General features: G+C 36.8%; 1 protein-coding gene and 1 long non-coding RNA gene across 4 annotated transcripts in view; both read right to left on the reverse strand.

The window, feature by feature from the left end:
- Positions 1-21,416, reverse strand: part of ITFG1 (integrin alpha FG-GAP repeat containing 1) — a 367,923-nt gene that overhangs the window by 54,424 nt on the left and 292,083 nt on the right. The window lies entirely within an intron of this gene.
- LOC121045246 (uncharacterized) lies at positions 18,185-20,977 on the reverse strand. Its single transcript, XR_005797653.1, has 3 exons — positions 20,906-20,977; positions 20,517-20,518; positions 18,185-18,235 (listed from the first exon to the last, which is right to left on the reverse strand). It is a non-coding gene; the product is annotated as an uncharacterized LOC121045246 (long non-coding RNA).

Genomic DNA, 21,416 nt, shown 5'->3' on the forward strand with positions numbered 1-21,416 from the left:
AAAAAAAAAAAAAAAGAGGTTAGAGTGGGAGAGAGCCAAAGCATAAGAGACTGTTGAGAACTGAGAGCAAACTGAGGGTTGATGGGGGGTGGGAGGGAGGAGAGGGTGGGTGATGGGTATTGAGGAGGGCACCTTTTGGGATGAGCACTGGGTGTTGTATGGAAACCAATTTGACAATAAATTTCATATATATATATATATAAAAATGTTATAAAAACAACAACTACAACAAAAAAAGAAAACTGGTCATGTATAGTGTGAGGCTTTATGTTTATCAAGGTATGAGTTAGGCTGCAATTCTTGGTTGCTGTAGCTGTGGGTATCAGAGGCTAAAATTTCCTTTAGTGTCCTGTTTTCGTCTTCTTTGTTATCTTTAGACTTCCTCAGAGACTCTTTTTTAAAAGGGCTTGATCCTTGCTCACCTGTAATCCCCTGTTATACAGGAACCTGGTTAATGTTGTGGTAAGATGTTGGGGGAAAGGTTAAGTGTTCTATAGGTCTACAATTAGGTCTCACTCTTTTAGAAAGTCTATGACCCTTTACATGTGTTTCTCAGGTCCCTTCCCCTCAACCTTCATCCATTCCCGATGGTGAGACAGGAAGACAAGATGGGGCTAGAGGTGGGTATTTCACTTCTCTTAAACCAGTTAAGTAAGATCTAAAAACCTAAGTTGATTAGATTGTTGTATAAAAATTTCCCCTGAGATCAGGGCTTTGTTAACATGAACAGTAGCTCTGGTAGTCTTTAAAAATGTTTAATTTCCCCCTCTTCCAACAGCAGCACAAGGAGATTTTTTTTTTTTTCCAGATTTTGACCCCAAGAAACTGGTATGGCTCCTAGATGTGAAACTCATGAAAGTGCGAGGTCCCCTAAGTCTGGACCTCCAGGACTTTTTAATCTCTTAAACTAGTCTCAAACTCCATCTCCAGCAATTAGTCAATTACCGTTTAATTGTTCTTGCTGGCCTCACTGTGACATCTGCTCTATTACGCTGTGATTCTATGTATTTGCCTCCTTTCCAGTTTTGGGGGCAGTGGTTTGCTTTGTGTTCTCAATTTTCTTATGTGTCTAAGAGGACTTGTTGATTTCCATTTTCACCTTTTTTTGGAGTGAGGGTGGGAGTATGAATTCCAAGCCCTTTACCTGTTGGACTAGAAACAGAAAGTCCCCAACACTGAACTTGTTAAAAGGAGATTTTTCATTCATTTGTTCATCATTCATTCATTCTTTCTTTCTTTAAAAATTTATTTCAAGAACTGGGCAACCAGGCATATTCTAAGATTGTTTATTGATTTTTAAAAAATATAAAATCCTTGAAATAAATTAAATAGGACTCATATTCCCAGTTACTACATACTGTGAACATGGCTAATTAAGTAACATATATTGTAATGGTTAGTAAACTCTCTAACTTAAACTTAGAAATAACAAATATTTTGTGTAAAGAACAATAACCATACTAAATTTCAGGGGTGCCTGGGTGGTTCAGTCAGTTAAGCATCTGACTTAGGCTCAGGTCATGATCTCACGGTTCATGAGTTCGAGCCCTGCATTGGGCTCTGTGCTGACAGCTCAGAGCCTGGAGCCTGCTTCAGATTCTGTGTCTCCTTCTCTCTCTGCCCCTCCCCAACTCATTGTCTGACTCTATCTCTCTCTCTAAGATAAATAAACATTAAAAAATATTAAAAAAAAAGAACAATAACTATACTAAATTCCTGGCTATTTTTCCAAGTTATACAAAGATACTAGAACAACTAAATGAAATCAATGGGAACATCTGTCTGGGATACTAGAGATTTTCCTCAATGTACTTAAGAAAGTAAAAGGAAATATTCAAAGATATTATAGCTTTTGTGTGTGGTATAGATTTCAAAAAACAGAACAAGATTTTATTAATTGTTAAATTATTTTCTTTTTGTGTTTTTGTACTTTCCTAATAAGGTCACATTTTTCATATTTTGACTTTGATAATACTTCAACCTTCTTCTTCTTTTTAATGTTTGTTTTTGAGAGAGAGAGAGAGAGAGAACACGCATGAGCAGGGGAGGGGCAGAGAGAGAAGAAGACACAGAATCCGAAGCAGTCTCTGCGCCACTGTCAGCACAAGCTGGACATGAGCTCAAACTCCCCAACTGTGAGATCATGACCTGAGCTGAGATCAAGAGTAGGAACCTCAACCAACTGAGCCACTCAGGCGCCCCCTTTACCTTTCTTCTTCATTTTTCCTGATACATGTTGTACCAATCCTTCAAATGAAGACTTCCTCCACAAAGTGTTACCTGTCAATCAGTCCACAATGATCTTTTCTTTCTTTGAACTTTTTTTTTTTTATGTTTATTTTTGAGAGAGAGAGAGCGAGCATGAACGGGCAGGGGCAGAGAGACAGGGAGACAGAATCTGAAGCAGGCTCCAGGCTCTGAGCTGTCAGCACAGAGGCTGACATGGGGCTTGAACTCACGAACTGTGAGATCACGACCTGAGGCGAAGACGGATGCTTAACTGACTGAGCCACCCAGGCACCCCTTTTTCTTTGAACTTCTATAGCACTTACTGTTTGCCATTAATTTGACACTTATTGCTTTGTAATTACTACCTATGAAGATATTTGAAAATATTTATGTTTAGCTTTATATGAAATATAAAGTTCCTCATGGTAGCAACTGCATCTTAATATTTTTGCACATAGCAACTGGCAAACTGTCCTGCTCAGTTATCCAGGCAAATAAGGTCAAGGGCATCAAATTTCTAGGAAGTCTTATAAGTAATGATATGGAATCCTTGTCTTTCTTATGACTCCACTCTATATACATAAATCTCATAGAAGAAAGGGCCAGTAAATAGTGAAGTCATCATCTTCCAGAAAGTTATTTGTCTTCTGACAAATCCTTTATTAGTTGGTTATCATGTTATAGCAGCATTATCAACAATAGTCAAATTATGGAAAGAGCCCCAGTGTCCATTGACTGATGAATGGATAAAGAAGATGTGGTATGTATATACACAATGGAATATTCTCAGCCATCAAAAAGAATGAAATTTTGCCATTTGCAAAGACAGGAATAGAGCTAGAGAATATTATGCTAATAAGTGAAATAAATTAGAGAAAAGTAAATTTGATATACTTTCACTCATATGTGGAATCTAATAAAACAGAACAAACGATCATAGGGGGAAAAAAGAGAGAGGCAAACCAAGAAGCAGACTCTTAACTATAGAGAACAAACTGATGGTTAGCAGAGGGAGGGTGGGTGGGGGGATGGGTTGAATGGGTGGTGGGGATTAAGGAGGACACTTGTGAGTGATAAGCACTGGGTGTTGTAAGTATTGAATCATTAAATTGTACACCTGAAACTAACACATTGTAGATTATGTTAACTAACTGGAATTTAAATAAAAACTAACAAAAATCAGGTTATTTTTTTTCTTGTTATCTGTCCAAATAAACTGTAGACTTTTTGAGGATAATGAATATATTTCATACTTCTTTTTTTTTTAACGATTTTATTTTTTTAAAGTACTCTCTATACCTAATGTGGGGCTTGAATTCACAAACCTGAGATCAAGCATCGCATGCACTACTGACTGAAAAATTCCCTAATCTGGGAAAGGAAAAATATATCCAGATCTAGGAAGCACAGAAACTACCATCAAAATCAGTAAAATCAGGCCAACACCATGACATATTGTAATTAAATTTGCAAAATATAGTGATAAAGAAAAAATCTTAAAAGCAGCAAGACAAAAGAAGTTAACTCACAAGGAAAAACCCATAAGGCTAGCTGGACATTTTTCAACAGAAACGCGGCAAGCTAGAAAGGAGTGTCACGATATATTCAAAGTGCTGAATGGGAATAATCTGCAGCCAAGAATACTCTATCTATCCAGCAAGGCTATCATTCAGAATAGCAGAAGAGATAAAGAGTTTCTCAGACAAACAAAAACTAAAGGAGTTCTGAACACTAAACCAGCTCTGCAAGGAAATATTAAAGGAAACTCCTTGAATGCAAAGGAGAGACTGAAAGTGACAGACAAGAAAGGATCAGAGAAAATCTCCTGAAACAACAAAACAAATAAAATGCAATAAATACATATCTTTGAATATAAATGGACTTAATGCTCTCATCAAAAGACAAAGGGTGTCAGAATGGATTAAAAAGACAAGACCTATCTATACGCTGCCTACAAGAGACTCATTTTACATCTAAAGATACCTGCAGATTGAAAGTGAGGGAATAGAGAAACATTTATCATGCAAATAGATGTCAAAAGAAAGCCAGAGTAGCAATACCTATATTGGACAAACTCGACTTTAAAACAAAGACTGTAAAAAGAGACAATGAAGGGCATTATTATATAGTCATAAAGGGGACAATCTAATAGGAAGACCTAACAACTGTAAATATTTATGCACCCAACATTTCATAGAACCCAAAGAACATTCTAATTGACTTTTAAAATTTACACAACTAGTTTTCAGTTTATGATTACAATGAGCCACACACTACTATCGTAGTAAAGAAAATCACTGGTTTTGGTTTGCCAAAAGAAATTTTTTTCTCCAATTCTGAATTGAATATTTCTCTTCATTGTCCCATCTTAAAAATGGATATTTTATTAACAAATCCATTAATGTATGTATTTCATAAAAGATATGCTTAAACCTTTTTCTAGATGAATTAGAAATCTATTTTAGAGCTCATTTCTTTTCTAATAGGGTCAAATATATGTGTCATGATCCTGCTTTTTAATTTTTGTTAGTCCTGTGGCAACTTAATCATATATGAATGTAGATTCAGTTGTAGAATATGAGTTAAAATATACTAATCAAAAAATATATGCAGAACTAAGTAAAATTATTTCAGATTTCTTGATCCTTTTAATGTGTGCGGCTTGTTGGTGGTGACATTTTTCTTGCTGGGCACTTGAATTTTAAGGATTTTGTACTTTTCTGCTGTAGCTAAGATTTATGGTTTTATGGTACAGTTCTGATCTGTTGGGTAAGCTACAGCAGAGTTGCAGTCACTATGCTAAAAACCAAAAGAAACAGAGGTGCCATTTATATATTAGCAATATGCCTTACAGTCAACTATTTTATTTCAACTTAAAACAATATGACTAATGAGAAAACTTTAGTTAATGTAAACAGAGTAAGACTTTTATGCCTGAAACATGCTTAACAATAAGAGTAAATATCTTTCCCTAGGTGTTTTCCACACAGACATTCCATTTTTCCATTTTAGCTGCTAAAATAATTTCTATTATTAATAATATAGTATATTAATTGTCATAAGTATCAATGGATAGAGGTACACACATAAAGGTACTTGTTTTTCATCCTTCGTAATTACCTGGAAATTGTACTATGCTCATATTGATCTTTTCTACCGTACTAAAATACTTATATAAGAATGATGATGTTAAAACAAAGTATATCCTAGAAAATAAACATTTTTAAATAGTGCTCTTAATAAAATGAGTCTAATTAATTGCAATGCCAAACAGTCCACTACACAACTGGTAGATTTCAAATGAGACTCTCAAATACTGTTAACATCTGAGTACCATAGCTCATTAATCAGAAATTCCTTCATTTTTGGTTCCATGATATGTTATTCTTATATAATGTTCCCCTTCTCACATACATGAATGAGACAAATGAATCAATAAAAAAATTGCTTGGTAGTATTGTATAAATGAAGTTTTATTAGATAGATAACTATTTTTTTTTTTTATTAGAAACTGAGAACAAGTATAGGAGAGGACCAGAGGGAGAGTGAGAGCGAAAGCAAGAGTGAGAGAGAATCCTAAGCAGGCTCCATGCTCAGTGTGGAGCCCAATGCAGGGCTCAACCCATGACCCTGGGATCATGACCTGAGCCAAAATCAAGAGTATCAAGAGTTACAGACGCTCAACCGACTGAGCCACCCAGGCACCCCTGTATATATATTTATTCTAGAAGCTTAAAAAGTGACAGATGTAGAAACCAAGTCAGCTGTGTCATGAAAGTGAGGTTAAGACACACAAGTTTTAGGTTGTTGTATGCCTTTGCCACTGCCCCCACCCTCTAGATCTACCACTGTCATTCTCTCACTTGAGAAACTAAACCTCAATTGTGGCAAGAGGAACTGGCAACGTATAGACCAGAAAGTTTTTTTTCCCCATTCCTTCTGGATTAAAATCACTCAGGCTAAACTTTCCCTTCTGTGAAGATACTAATAGTGGATTCATGTTTCCTAATTCCTCCTGCTAAATATAACTAAAATCCTGGAACTAGGTAGAAAGATCATGTCTGGAGACATTTTCCCTCCAGTTTTACTGAGATACAATTGACACAGAGTTCAAGGTATATAGCATAATAATTTGACTTAAACTGTAAAATGATTATTACCACAATAAGTTCAGTTAACATCTATAATCTCAAATAGATACATAAAGAAAAAGTTCTTTTCTTGTGATACGAACTCTTAGGATCTAATCTCGTAACTTTCAAATATACCATACAACAGTGTTAATTATAGCCATCATGTTGTATCTTACATCTCTAGCACTTATAACTTATATGTGAGATCACACAGTGTTTTTTTTTAAAAAATATATTCATTTAGGGGCACCTGGGTAGCTCAGTTGGTTAAGTGACTGACTTCAGCTCAGGTCATGATCTCACAGTTTGTGAGTTCGAGCCCCACATCAGGCTCTGTGCTGACAGCCCAGAGCCTGGAACTTGCTTCAGATTCTGTGTCTCCCTCTCTCTCTGCCCCTTCCCTGCTCATGCTCTCTCTCTGTCTCTCAACAATAAATAAATGTTAAAAAATTAAAAAAAAAATTCATTTATTCTGGGGAGGGCACAAGCAGGGGAGGGGCAGAGAGAGGGGGACAAAGGATCTGAAGCAGCTGACAGGCTGACAGCAGCAAGCCCGATGTGGGTCTCCAACTCACGAATTGTGAGATCATGACCTGAGCTAAGTCGAACACTCAACTGACTGAGTCACCCAGGTGCCCCAGATCATGGAGTATTTATCTTTCTGTCTTACTTACTTCATTTAGCATAATGCCCTCAAGGTCCATCCATGTTGCCACAAATGTCAGGCTTTCCTTCTTTTTTTATGGCTGAATAATAGTCAATGTGTGTGTGTGTGTGTGTGTGTGTGTACACACACATGCCACAACTTCTTTATCCATTCTCTGTTGATGGACACTTAGGTTGTTTTCATATCTTGGGTACTGCACATAATGCTGCTGTATACATAGGGAGCAAATATGTCTTTGACATAGTATTTTAATTTCCTTCACACATATTCTCAGAAGTGGAATTGCTGGATCATCTGGTAGTTCTATTTAAAAAAATTTTTTTTTCAACGTTTATTTATTTTTGGGACAGAGAGAGACAGAGCATGAACGGGCGAGGGGCAGAGAGAGAGGGAGACACAGAATCGGAAACAGGCTCCAGGCTCTGAGCCATCAGCCCAGAGCCCGACGTGGGGCTCGAACTCACGGACTGTGAGATCGTGACCTGGTTGAAGTTGGACGCTTAACCGACTGCGCCACCCAGGCGCCCCTGGTAGTTCTATTTTTAATTATTTTCAGGAAACTCCATACTGTTTTCTATAGTGGCTGCACCAATGTACAGTGCTACCAACAGGGCAAGAGGGTTCCCTCTTCTCTATATCCTTACCAGCATTTGTTATCTCTCATCATTTGATGATGGCCATTCTAACAGGCATGAGGTGATGTCTCATTATGCTTTTGATTTGCATTTCCTGATGATTAATTACGTTGAGCACGTTTTCATGTACCTGTTGGTCATTAGTATACCTTTTTTTGGAAAAGTGTCTATTCAGCTCCATTGTCCATTTTTAAATTGGATTACTTGTTATTTTGCTATTGAGTTGTATGAGTTCTCTATATATATTGGATATTAACCCCTTATATATGATTTGCAAATATTTTTTTCCCATTCTGAGACTATCTTTTCATTTTGTTGATCACTTCTTTTGAAGCTTTTTAGTTTGATGTAGTCCTATATTTACTTTAATTTTGATTTTTTTTTTGTTTGTACTTTAGGTATCAGACCCAAAAAGCCATTGCCAAGACCATGTCAAAGAGATTTTTTCCTGTGTTTTCTTCTAGTTTTATGGTTTCCAGTCTTATATTTAAGTTTTAGTCCATTTTGAGTTAATTTTGGTGAGTGTTATAAGACAGGAGTATAGTTCCATTCTTTCACAAGTGAATAACCAGTGTTCCCAACATCATTTATTGAAAAGATCATTATTTCCTCTGCTAAGTATTCTTGACTCCCTTGTCAAATGTTAGTTGACCATGTATGTGGGGCTTTATTTCTGGGCTTTCCATTCTGTTCCACTGGTCTATGTGTCTATTTTTATGTCAGTTCCATACTGTTTTGGTTACTATAACTTTATAATATAGCTTTAAGTCAAAAAGTGTGATTCCTCTCACTTTGTCCTTCTTTGGAGACATTTTTGTTTGTCATGACCAGAGGGTGTTAGTGGAACCTAATGAGTTGAGGCCAGAAAGGCTGCTAAACAACCTATAATAAACAGAACAACACCCACAACAAAAAATTATCTGGCCCAAAATGTCAATAGTGCTAATTTGAGAAATCCTGCCATAGATTATAAAATACACAAATAATATAAAATCTATGAATATTTAGTTAGGATTTCCCCTTTCTATCTACTTGCCTAAATAATATTATCTGCCAGACACTTTATGGCACTGCAAACAAAAAGATGAATTGGGACAAGATTTGATATAGAGAACAAACTGAGGGTTGCTGGAGGGGTTTGGAGTAGGGGGATGTGCTAAGTGGGCAAGGGGCATTAAGGAGTACACTTATTGGGATGAGCACTTGGTATTATATGTAGGGGATACATCACCGGATTCTACTTCTGAAATCATTATTGCACTATATACTAACTTGGATGTAAATTAAAAAACAAAAATAAATATAAAAAAAGGGAAAATATTTGAAAATTGAGGAGCTTATAATTTTTTTTTTAATTTTTTTTCCCCAACATTTATTTATTTTTGGGACAGAGAGAGACAGAGCATGAATGGGGGAGGGGCAGAGAGAGAGGGAGACACAGAATCAGAAACAGGCTCCAGGCTCTGAGCCATCAGCCCAGAGCCTGACGCGGGGCTTGAACTCATGGACCGCGAGATTGTGACCTGGCTGAAGTGGGATGCTTAACCGACTGCGCCACCCAGGCACCCCGAGGAGCTTATAATTTAAGGGCAAAAGAGGAGAGGCAAATCTAGATGGCCCTGGGTTCATTTTCTCCTACCTTTTGACAACCTAGTAAGAAGTTGGCTCAGCAGGTCTGAGTTTGATCAATAAAAGAACAAGCTAATAACTGAAGCTTAGTTCCAGAGACTTTTCCTTTCTAAGAAGGCCATTTTCCTTAACCAGGAATTTCTCTTTTCATCTAGACATTCCTCATTTTCTTCGAAGATCTGTAAAAAATACATTCTCTGGACATTTTATCTTCTACTGGAGCATTCTCCATGGTGCATCCCACTACAGTTGATTAAGGTGTGCCTTGCTGTAATATAGTGAGAGGACAGAGGGCCATATATTCTGCTGTTTCTCTCCCTGTCAGTTATCATTAAACCTCATTGCACTTTTACACTACTTGGTACAAGTGATGAGTGTGTGCATACCTCCTTTAAGAACAAGCAAGGAAGGAAATAATTAAACAAAAAAAGCTGTAATAGAGTTATAAACAAATGTGAAGAAACTAGAAGCTATCAAAGTATAAAAGTATTTCTTTTAGCGAAGTTATTGAATTTACTATCTGAAGTAGCAATTTAGAGGAAAAAAAGATGCTGTCTTTCACCCCCTTAATTAAGTTTATTCCTAGCTATTTTATTGTTTTTGGTGTAATTGTAAATGGAATTGTTTTCTTAATTTCTCTTTCTGTTGTATAGAAATGCAACAGATTTATGTACATTGATTTTGTATTGTTTGACCTTATTGAATTGATATTTATTAGTTCTAGTTGTGGAGTCTTTAGGATTTTCTACATATATTATCAAATCATCTGCAAACAGTGAATATTTTACTTATTCTTTACCAATTGAGATGACTCTTACTTCTTTTTCTTGTCTTATTGCTGTGGCTAGGATTTCCAGTACTATGTTGAATACAAGTGGAGAGAGTGGAATCCTTTTCTTGTTCCTTATCTTAGGGGAATAGCTCTCAGTTTCCTCCCATTGATTATGATGTTCTCTGTGGGTTTTTCATACATGGCCTTTATTATGTTGAGGTATGTTCCCTTTAACCCTACTTTGTTGAGGGTTTTTTTTTTGTTTTGTTTTAATAATGAATGGATGTTGTACTTTGTTAAATGCTTTTCATGTATCTACTGAAATGACCATATGTTATCCTTTCTCATGTTGATGTGATGTGTCACACTGATTGATTTGCAAATAGTAAAACATGCTATACAGGAATAAATCCCAGTTGATTGTGGCGAATGATTTTTTAATGTATTGTTGGATTCAGTTCATCAATATTTTGTTGAGGATTTTTGCATATATGTTCATTAGAGATATTGGACAGTAGTTCTCTTTTTTTGTAGTGCCTTTGCCTGGTTTTGGTGTCAGGGTAATCCTAGCTTTCCCTCCTCTTCTATTTTTTGGAATAGATTGAGAAGAATAGGAATTAACTCTTCTTCAAATGTTTGGTAGAATTCACCTGTGAAGCTTTCTGTTCCTAGACTTCTGTTTGTTGGGAGTTTTGAATCCTGATTCAATTTCATTGCTGGTAATTGGTCTGTTCAAATTTTCTGTTTCTTCCTGCTTCAGATTTGGGAGATTATAGGTTTCTAGGAATTTATCAATTTCTTCAAGGTTGTCCAGTTTGTGATATAATTTTTCATAATATTCTATTACAATCCTTTGTATTTCTGTGATGCTGGTTATTATTTCTTCTTTTTTATTTCTTATTTTGTTTATTTGAGTTCTCTTTTTCTTGATTAGTATGGCTAAATGTTCATCAATTCTGTTGATTTTTTCAGAGTACCAGCTCCTGAATTTCATTGACATGTTGTATTTCACTTTTAGTTTCTATTTCATTTGTTTCTGCTCTAATCTATTATTTCCTTCAACTAGTTTTGGGTTTTGTTTGTTATTTTTTTTTCTGGCAACTTTAGGTGTTGATAGGTTTAAGATTTTTCTTGTTTCTTGAGGTAGAACTGTATTGCTACAAACCTCCCTGATTGGGTTGTGTTTTCATTTTCATTTTTTCCCCCATGTATTTGGATTTCCTCTTTTATTACTTGGTTGACCCATTCATTGTTTAGTAGCATGTTATTTAACTTCCATGGGTTTGTGTTCTTTCAGATTTTTTCTTTTGGTTGATTTCTAGTTTCATAGTGCTGTAGTTAGAAAAGATACATTGTATGACTTCAATCTTTCTAAATTTGTTGAGACTTGTTTTGGGGCCTAATATGTGATCTATTCTGGAGAATGTTCCATGTGCACTTGAAGGAATGTATATTCTGCTGTTTTAGGATGGATTGTTCTAAATATATCTGTTAGATCCATTTGATCCAGTGTATCATTCAAAGCCACTGTTTCCTTGTTGATTTTCTGTTTGGATGATCTGTCCAATGTTTTAAGTGGGGTGTTCAAGTCCCCTAAAATTATTGTATTACTATCAATTACTTGCTTTATGTTTGTTATTAGCTGATTTATGTATTTAGGTGCTCTCATTTTGAGTGCACTAATATTTATAATTGTTTCAACGTCTTGTTGGATTGTTCCCTTTATGATTATATACTGTCCTTCTTTGTCTCCTATTAACTGTCTTTGTTTTGAAGTCTATTTTGGTGTTTGTACTGAGTCTCTTCTAGGCATCATATAGGTGGGTCTTGCTTTTTTATCCATTCGGTCACCTTATGTCTTTTGATTGGAGTGCTTAGTCCATTTACATTCAAAGTAATTATTGATAAGTATGTACTTTTTGTCATTTTGTTACTTGTTTTATGGTTGTTCTGGTAGTTCTTCTCTGTTCTTTTTTTCGCTTGCCCTCTTCTCTCATGGTTTGTTGGCTTTCTTTAGTGATATATTTGGAAACCTTTCTATTTTTTTTGCATATCTATTACTGGTTTTTGATTTGTGGTTACCATTAGTTTCATATATAACATTTTAGGTATATAGCAGGCTACATTAAGTTGATGGTCACTTAAGTTTGAATCCATTCTTTATTCTTTTCCCTTCACATTTTAGGTATATGGTATCATATTTCAAATCCTTTTATTTTCTGAATCCTTTGACTGATTTTTATAGATATTCTTTCATTTATTTAAAAAAATTTTTTTTTTCAACATTTTATTTATTTTTGGGACAGAGAGAGACAGAGCATGAACAGGGGAGGGGCAGAGAGAGAGGAAGACACAGAATCAGAAACAGGCTCCAGGCTCCGAGCCATCAGCCCAGAGCCCGACGTGGGGCTCGAACTCACGGACCGCGAGATCGTGACCTGGCTGAAGTCGGACGCTTAACCGACTGCGCCACCCAGGCGCCCCTATAGATATTCTTAATTTTACTGCCTTTATGCTTCCTTCTTTTCTTACTCTTACTTATGGTCTTTCCTTTCCACTCAAAGAATCCCCTTTAACATTTCTTATAGAGCTGTTTTAGTGTCATGAATTCCTTTAATTTATGTTTGTCTCGGGAAAGTATCTCTCCTTCTATTCTGAATGAGAGCCTTGCTGGACTTTTCTTTCAGCAGTTTGAATATATCATGCCACTCCCTTCTGGCCTATAATGTTTCTGCTGTAAAACCAGCTGATAGCCTTATGGGGTTTACCTTGTATATAACTGTTTTATTTCCCCTTTCTGCTTTAAAAATTATCTTTATTGCTACTCTTTGCCATTTTAACTACCATATGTCTTAGTGTGGACCTCCATGGGTTGAGGGCACTCTGTGCCTCATGGATGTGCATTTCGGTTTCCTTCCCTAGATTTCTGAAGTTTTCAGATGTTATTTCTTCAAATACATTTTCTGCCCCCTTTTCTCTCTCCTCCCTTTGCGAATGTTATTATTCTTAATGATGTCCTAAGGTTCCCTAAGTCTCTTTTCATTTATTATTGTTATTTTTTCTCTCTTCTGTTCAGCATGGTTTCCATTACCATGTCCTTTAGGTCACTGATACATTCTTCTGCTTCATTCCCTCTAGTGTATTTTTCATTTCAGTTATTGAGTTCTTCATGTCTGATTGGTTCTTTTTCATATTTTTTAAGCCTCTTTGTTAAGTGTCTCACTGAGAACCTCCAGGCTTTTCTCCAGTTCAGTGAATACCTTCATGACCACTACTTTAAATGACCTATCAGGCATATAACTTATCTCTGTTTGGTTCAGTTTTCTTGCTGTGATTTTGTCCTGTTCTTTTATCTGGGATATGTTCTCCTGTCTCCTTATTTTGTCTACATATCTGAGTCTGTTTCTATGTGTTAGCAAAGTCAGCTATAGCTCCTGCCTCGAAAGTAGTGGCCGTAGGAAGAAGAGATCCTGTAGGGTCTTGCATTGCAATGTTTCCTGTTCACCAGAACCTGGCACTTCAGGGGTGTCTTCTGTATGTGCTGTGTGCACCTACTGTTGTGGCTAAGCTGCATTTGCTTTCAATCCAGTTGTCTGAAATGGTTTTTTTTTTTTTTTTTTTTTTTTTTTTTTTTTTTGCCTGTTGTGGGCAGGTTTTGGTCCTGTGTTGTTAGTCGGCCAGTTTGGGGTTGCCTTGGCCTTGAGTTGAGTCATAGCTGGTGTTTGCCAGAGATGGAGTAGCAGCAAACTACCCAGCACTTTTCCTGTGTTGTCCCCTGAGAAGCTTTGGGTGGTGGGTGGGGCCTGCAGCCAGACCAGCTATCTGTCCTTAGCTTACTGCTGGGGCCATAGCTGGACTGGTATGCGTGGTTATCTTTCTTTCTACCAGGGGCAGGAGTCACTTTATAGAGTGGCGCTGGCCTGTCGAGGCTGCTTGCATACTGTCAGGATTGTGGCACCACTTTGGATGGATTCTGGACAAGGTGGGGTGGATTCACAGGAGAACGCGGGGGTGGGGCACACTGTTAGCAAGCTAGGTGGGGTATGTTGGTGCTTTCCTGTTTTGCGTGGGTATCTGTGTATCTAGGTTGGGGAAATTGAGGGAAATGGTGTACACCAGCTTCACTGTTCCTGGAGAAGTCTCCCAATGATTCCTGCCCCTCCAGGTTATACTCTGAGATTAGTAACAAATCTTTCTCCCATATACCCAATGCATTTTGAAACTTGCTTCTATGCCATATCCCCTTGGGATGTTTGTGCTCTCTCCTCAAGGGTGGGGGACTCAATTTCCCACTGCCCTGCTGGCTCTTCTAGAGCTCAATGTGCTGTGTTTTTTGTTTTTGTTGTTATTTATTTATTTTTTTTTGAGAGAGAGAGAGAGAGAGAGAGACAGTGCAAGTGAGGGAGAGGCAGAGGCAGACAGAGAGAGAACATCCCAAGCAGGCTCTGCACTCAGCACAGAGCCAGACAGGGCTTGACATGGGGCTTGATCTCATGACTGTGACAGTACAACCTGAACCGAAATCAGGAATCAGATGTTTAACCGACTGAGCCACCCAGGTGCCTCAAATGCACTGTCTCTTAAACTCTCCTATTATTAACCACTTTTAACACAACAGATAGTTATGTTCAACAAATAGTTAGAATTTGATGAAAGTTATAGGTCCCCGAATCTGCTGATTTTTAAACTGCCAGATGTGAAGCCCCAATGACTGCAAGAGTTTGTGAAATTATGTCCCTCTGTTTTTCAAAGCCACGTTATGGGGATTAGTCTTCTGTGCCTGGGGTGCTTGGTGTGAGTGAATGTTTCTTTCCCTTCTCTGAGCTGCTGGGTCCCTCCTTCCTAAAGCCAGTCCTGCATGTCCATTTAGCTCCAGACCACATCTCTGTCCTTCCTACCCTCTTGGATGTGACCTCTTCTGTACATTTAGCTGTGGAGACTCTGTTCTGCCAGTCTTTGGGTTATCTTCTGGATTATTTACATTGATGTGGGGATTATCTACTTGTATCCTTGGGACAAGCTGAGCCCAGGATCATCCTATTCTGCCATTTTCCCTACAAGTTCTCTATCCATTCATCTGTTAATCGACACTTGGGTTGCTTTCACCTTTTGGCTATTGTGAATCAAGCTGCTATGAACATGGGTTTACAAATATATTTTGGAGACCTTGTTTAAAATTCTTTTGGGTATGTACCCAGAAATGAGACTGCTGGATCATATAGTTAATTCTGTTTAATTTTGTGAGAACTGTCATTCTGTTTTACATAGCGGCTGCACCATTTACATTATTGTCATGTCTGTCTGTTCAGACCGCTATAAAAAAAATGCCATAGGCTAGGTAGCTTATAAACAACAGTAATATATTGTGCACTGTTCTGGAGGTTGGGAAGTCAGAGATCAAGAAACTAGCATGATTGTATTCTGGTGAGAGTCTGCTTCCTGGTTCATAGTCAGAGCCTTCTTGCTGTGTCCTCACATGATGGGAAGGGGGAGGCAATTCTCCAGGGCTTCTTTTATAAGGGCATTAATCACTTTCCAAAGGCCCCATCTTCTAATACCCTGGATATTAGGATTTCCACAGGAATTTTGGGGGAATATAAATTTCTGCCTATAGCATAGACTAGTATACAGGGTTCTATTTCTCTGCATCCTTACCAATGCTTGTTACTTTCTGCTTTTTTGTTTGGTTAGTAGTCATCCTAATAAGTGTGAGGTAGAATCTCATTATGGTTTTGATTTGTATTTCTCCAATGATCAGTTTTATTGAACATCTTTTCAAGTATTATTAATCATTGGTATATCTTTTATGGAGAGTTATCTACCCAAGTTTTGTCCATTTTTGAATTGTTTTTGTTTTTGTTGTTGAGCACTGCCACAGATTTAAGATTTCTGTCTGAGGTAATAACTGATTCTAAGTGCTTTCCTATTATATTTCATTTAATAGTTACAACTGCATAGCAGCCTTTGAAATAACTATCCATTCACAGGGTAGAGTGTGAGAAGAATTAATGCTAGGAGAACCTTAAAGAATATCAATTAGCTTGTGAAACATAGCAGACATTTAAAAAATTGATTACAAGGTTTGAATCTGTATATTTTTGTTCTTAACATTTAGTTTTTGAACCTGAGAACTAAGCCTGAGTTGGCCAATGTTACGGAATAATTTTTTTCTGTTTTCCATTTTAAGAAGTCTTTAGAACACTAGTGTCTCCTTTCTTAAACTACTTGAGTGTATTAAATGATATCTTCCTAGGTGAGAAAGATAATTTAACTCCTTAAAAAATTTGTTTTAAATGTTTATTTTTGAGAGAGACATAGTGCGAACAGAAGAGGGGTAGAGAGAGGGAGACACAGAATCTGAAGCAGGCTCCAGGCCCTGAGCTGTCAGCACAGAGCCCGATGCAGGGCTTGAACTCACAAACTGTGAGATCATGACCTGAGCCAAAGTTGGACGCTCAACTGCCTGAGCCACCCAGGCATCCCAAGATAATTTAACTCTAAATAACAAACACCCATTCCATCCCATCTACTAAATTATTCATATATCACTAAAATAAATTCTAAAATATTTACAGATTAAAGAATAAGTACTTCTTACTACCTACTTTAATATAAAGGAATAACAATAGTCACATAATATTTGGCAGAGTGTACTATTTGGTTCCTAGTGTTTAGCCTATGAATATTGGGTTTTCCAACCTACGAATATAACTAAACCATTCTTTTTTTTTTTTTACATAGAATGCCTGTTCTATGTATTATTGAAAAACTTTCAAAAGTATTTTTGCTTACATGGAAAAAGTTTAAGGATACCAAAATTAATATAGTAAAAACACATTTAATAAAACAATCTGGTCATACATTTTAATTTAATTATTTTAATTCTTTGGTTAAAATACCTGAATTTACTATAGTCTTAACTGTTGAAGATGTAATTTCTTTGTCTTAAATGAAGAATGTTAGAAATATTAGAAATTTTAAGGTACATCTATTATCTTCTTCAGAATGTATTAGGAAAATGGAAATCTATGTTCATTAAATCAAGGAAAAAAGAAATGCAAAAGCAGAATACCAGAATCATAACATTTCCTTGTTTTACTGAGAATTTTTCTCTTCTTCCTTATGTACCAATATATGTAATATTATGATACTAGAGTGCTTTTTAAAATTTTTAAAAAAATGTTTATTTATTTTTGAGAAAGAGACAGAGCATGAGCAGGCGAAGGGCAGAGAGGGAGACACAGAATCTGAAGCAGGCTCCAGGCTCCGAGCTGTCAGCACAGAGCCTGATGCAGGGCTCGAACTCACGAACCAGGAGATCATGACCTGAGCCCAAGTCGGATGCTTAACCAACTGAGCCACCCAGGCGCCCCACTAGAGTGCTTTTTTAATTCTTATGTATTTACATTTTAAAAGCTTCATGCACTATATATAGCTGAAAGGAAATTTTATGCCCAGTATTACAAATCAGAACATCCATGTACAATGCTTTGTACAATGCCTGGTCAGAGTAAGTACTAATCACTGTTGGCTATTATTATTACTGAAGAGTATCCTCAAGTCCTAAGGACATAAAAGATAGTAACAATGTCCCTTAGAAACAACATCAAGCAGTTAGAATCACTGGTCAATTTGACACATCTCTGAAGGCAAGGGAAATAAAAGCAAAAATGAACTACTGTAACCTCATCAAGATAAAAAGCTTCTGCACAGCAAAGGAAAAGGCAACCAATGGAATGGGAGAAGATATTTGCAAATGACATATTGGATAAAGGGTTCATGTCCAAAATCTATAAAGAACTTACCCAAACTCAACACCCGAAAAACAAATAACCAGTGTAGAAATGGGCAGAAGACATGAATAGACACTTTTCTAAAGAAGACATCCAGATGGCCAACAGACACATGAAAAGATGCTCAACATCACTCATCATCAGGGAAATACAAATCAAAACCACATTGAGATACGACCTCATGGCTAAAATTAACAACTCAGGCAACAACAGATGCTGGCAAGGATGTGGAGAAACAGGAACTGGTGGGAATGCAAACTAGTGCAGCCAGTCTGGAAAGCAGTACAGAGGGTCCTCAAAAAATTAATAGAATATCCAAGGGATACAGGAGTGCTGATGCATAGGGGCACATGTACCCCAATGTTTATAGCAGTGCTCTCAACAATAGCAAAATTATGGAAAGAGCCTAAATGTCCATCAACTGATGAATGGATAAAGAAGATGTGGCTTATATATACAATGGAATACTCTTGGCAATGAGAAAGAATGAAATCCTGACATTTGCAACAACATGGATGGAACTGGAGGGTATTATGCTAAGTGAAATAAGTCAGAAAAAGACAGATATATGTTTTCACTCCTATGTGGAATTGTAGAAACTTAACAGAAGACCATGGAAGAGGGGAAGGTGACAAATAGCTTCAAACAGAGAGGGAGGCAAACCACAAGGGACTCTTAGATACAGAGAACAAAGTGAGGGTTGATGGTGGGGGGTAGAGGGGCAGGGTGAAAACGGGTGATAGGTATTGAGGAGGGCACTTGTTGGGATGAGCACTGGGTGTTGTATGTAAGTGATGAATCATAGGAATCTACGCCTAAAATCAAGAGCATACTGTATACACTGTATATTAGGTAACTTGACATATATATATATATATATATATATATATATATATATATATATATAGTGGGAAGAATCAAAGCTGAAGCAATACTTGCTCACTGATATGAACTAGCATTAACTTTACTATTTTACATTCACTTTAATGCTGCTGGGAGCTCCTATATAAAGAGCCTTTCAGAATGTTCTCTAAAATAAAACCAAGACTTGTAAAGCACAATAAAATTCAATTTATCCTGATCAAAACACAAAACAAACAAACAAAAAAGCATCACTGGTAAATTGACTCCTCCTGTCACTTAACTACTAAATAAAGTAGGATCAGCAACCTCCTAGAAAGTCAAAGGATGTACCCATTATTTAAATGCTGTTTCTGAAATCACTACAAAACACAAATCATTAAGTACAAAGTCTTAAGCCTAAACCAAAACCAAAACATCATAAAACAACAGTTTATGTTATTAAATTTAGTCATTTTCACTTTACACAGTTACCATGGTTAAAATAGAAATGAAACAAAGATTATGAGGGATAATTTCCTCTTTTTAGGATACCCTAAGCTTTTTACAAGATGACACTTAAAAATATTGTAGTAGTATTAAGAATGTACAGGTTTTGTAGCATCTTTTCATGTCTGGTAGTCATCTGGATGTCTTCTTTGGAAAAGTGTCAATTCATGTCTGCTGGCCATTTCTTCATTGGATTACTTGTTTTTGAGGTGTTGAGTTTGAGAAGTTCCTTATAGATTTTGGATACTAACCCTTTATCTGATATGTCATTTTAAATACCTTCTCTCATTCTGTCAGTTGCCTTTTAGCTTTGTTGATTGTTTCCTTTGCTGTGTAGAAGTTTTTATCTTGATGAAGTCCCAATAGTTTATTTTTGCTTTTATTTCCCTTGCCTCTGGAGACATGTCAGGTAAGAAGCTGCTGCAGCCAAGGTCAAAAAGGTTGCTGTCTGTTTTCTCCTCTAGGATTTTGGTGGTTTCCTGTCTTACATTTAGGTCTTTCATCCATTTTGAGTTTATTTTTGTGCATGGTGTAAGAAAGTGGTCCAAGTTCATTCTTCTGCATGTCACTGTCCAGTTTTCCCAACACAATTTGCTGAAGAGACTGTCTTTTTTCTACTGGATACTCTTTCCTGCTTTGTTGAAGATTAGTTGGTCATCTATATATGTCCATTACTGGGTTCTCTATTCTGTTCCATTGATCTATGTGTCTGTTTTTGTGCCAGTACCATACTGTCTTTATGATTACAGCTTTGTAATACAGCTTAAAGTCCAGAATTGTGATGCTTCCAGCTTTGGTTTTCTTTTCCAGGATTGCTTTGTCTATTCAGGGTCTTTTCTGGTTTCAAACAGATTTTAGGATTGTTTGTTCTAGTCTGTGAAGAATGCTGGTGTTATTTTTGATAGAGATTGTATTGAATATGTAGATTGCTTTGGGTAGTATTGACATTTTAACAATATTTGTTCTTTCAATCCATGAGCATGGAATGTTTTTCCATTTCTTCATGTGTTCTTCAGTTTCTTTCATAAGCTTTCTATAGTTTTCAGCATACACATCTTTTACCTCTTTGGATAGGTTTATTCCTAGGTCATTTATGTTTTTTGGTGCAATTGTAAACGGGATCGATTCCTTACTTTCTGTTTCTGCTGCTTCATTATTGATGTATAGAAATGCAACCGATTTCTGTACGTTGATTTTATAGCCTGTGACTTTGCTGAATTCATGTATCAGTTCCAGCAGTTTTTTGGTGGAGTCTTTCAGGTTTTCCATGTAGAGTATCATGTCATCTGCAAGGAGTGATAGTTTGACTTCTTTTTTCCCAATTTGGATGCCTTTTATTTCTTTTTGTTGTCTGATTGCCGAGGCTAGGACTTCCAGTTCAATATCACTCATCAACAGGGAAATACAAACCAAAACCACACTGAGAAACCACCTCACACCTGTCAGAATGGCTAAAATTAACAACTCAGGAAACAACAGATGTTGGTAAGGATTGAGAGAAAGGGGAACCCTTCTGCACTATTGGGGGGAATGCAAACTGGTGCAGCCATTCTGGAAAACACTATGGAGGTTCCTCAAAAAATTAAAAATAGTACTACCCAATGATCCAGCAACTGTACTACTAGGTATTTATCCAAAGCATACAAAAATGCTGATTTGAAGCGATACATGCATCCCAATGTTTATGGCAGCAGTACCAACAATAGCCTAATTACGAAAAAAGCCCAAATGTCCCATCGACTGATGAATGGATAGAGAAGATACGGTGTGTGTGTGTGTGTGTGTGTGTGTGTGTATATATACATATATGTATATATATATATAATGGAATACTACTCAGCAAGCAAAAAGAATGCAATCATTCCATTTGCAACCACATGGATAGAACTGGAGTGTATTATGCTAAGAGAAGTAAGTCAGGCAGGGAAAGACAAATGTACAATTTCACTCATATGTCGAATCTGAGAAACACAACAGATGAACGTAGGGGAAGGGAAGGAAAAATATGTTAACAATAGAGAGGGAGGCAAACCATAAGAGACTGTAAAATACAGAGAACAAACTGCGGGTTCCTGGAGAGGAGGTGGGTGGAAGGATTGATGGGCATTAAGGAGGGCACTTGTTGGGATGAGCACTGGGTGTTATATGTAAGTGATGAATCACTGGGTTCTACTCCTGAAACCAATACTACACTGAATGTTAATTAAC

The sequence above is a fragment of the Herpailurus yagouaroundi genome, unplaced genomic scaffold (assembly GCF_014898765.1).
Source record: "Herpailurus yagouaroundi ecotype Mexico unplaced genomic scaffold, PumYag 190, whole genome shotgun sequence".
Lineage (NCBI taxonomy): Eukaryota > Metazoa > Chordata > Mammalia > Carnivora > Felidae > Herpailurus > Herpailurus yagouaroundi.